A 1,166-nucleotide genomic window follows, 5' to 3' on the forward strand; every position below is an offset into this window, starting at 1 on the left:
ACCAGAAAGCTATACACAGGAATTAAAAGTAACAAAAAAGTTGTTGAAAATGAATAAAAAAGACACCATAAACAAACTCAACAACAAGGTAAAAATGAAAGGTAATAATAGTGGCCACTCACTCAAGTACACAACAAAAAGGTCTGAAAACACTACAGGACCAGACAACACCACACCAGGAAAAAGAAACAGATGATGCACACTAACAAAACAAACACCACCCGAACAGGCCTTGAAGGCCCAATGGTACCGACCGGCCGCAGTGGCATCCTCAGCCTTTAGGCATCACCGGATGCGAAAACGGAGGGACATGTGGTCAGCACACTGCTCTCCCATCTGTTGTCATTTTTCGTGACCTGTACCGCTGTTTCTCAATCAAGGAACTCCTCAATTGGCCTCACAAGGGCTGAGTGCACCCCGCTTGTCAACAGCACTGGGAAGACCCAGACGGTGACCCATCCAAGTGTTTTCCAAGCTCGACAGTGCTTCACTTCGGTGATCTGACGGGAACCGAAGTTACCACTGCGGCAAGGCCGTTTACATACACTAACATACAATACTAAAATAACACGTAGGACTGGGAACATATTGAAAAAGTAAGGGATCGCAATAATAACAATTTTTAAAGTTATGTTTTATTTGATCCCAATAATATTAAGAACAAACAACACAGTTGAACAAAGGATAACAACAGACAAAAGAACCTCAAACAATTTCACCAATGCAGGAATGTACCAACTCACATGTAACTCCGGTCAAGCCCAATACAAAGGACAAACAAGGAGAAATTTCCGAACAAGGTCGGCGAGCACATGAGAGCTCTGAAGAGTGACAGCACACATTCCACTTGCGCAGCACACCAAATGAATGAAAACTGCCACTCCATTAATATGAAAACTGATGTACACATCCTGAAACACAGCTTAAACCAGAGACTAACAACAGAAGAAAATTATAACATACAAAAGGCTACAGTGAAAGGAAAAAAAAAACGTAATAAACGAAAACACAATACTTCGCAAAAACAAGCTCTTTACCGATCATAGAAAACTCACTCACTCACACACTCACACACACACACACACACACACACACACACACACACACACACACACATATATACACACTCCTCCCCCCCCCCCCCCCAGAAGACAGAGACATAAATA

At 42.5% G+C, this 1,166-nt stretch overlaps 1 pseudogene; it reads right to left on the bottom strand.

Moving 5' to 3' along the window:
* Positions 1-422: 422 nt before the first annotated feature.
* On the bottom strand, positions 423-541 carry LOC126186055 (5S ribosomal RNA; annotated as a pseudogene).
* Positions 542-1,166: the final 625 nt, after the last annotated feature.

This window comes from Schistocerca cancellata, chromosome 4 (assembly GCF_023864275.1).
Source record: "Schistocerca cancellata isolate TAMUIC-IGC-003103 chromosome 4, iqSchCanc2.1, whole genome shotgun sequence".
NCBI lineage: Eukaryota > Metazoa > Arthropoda > Insecta > Orthoptera > Acrididae > Schistocerca > Schistocerca cancellata.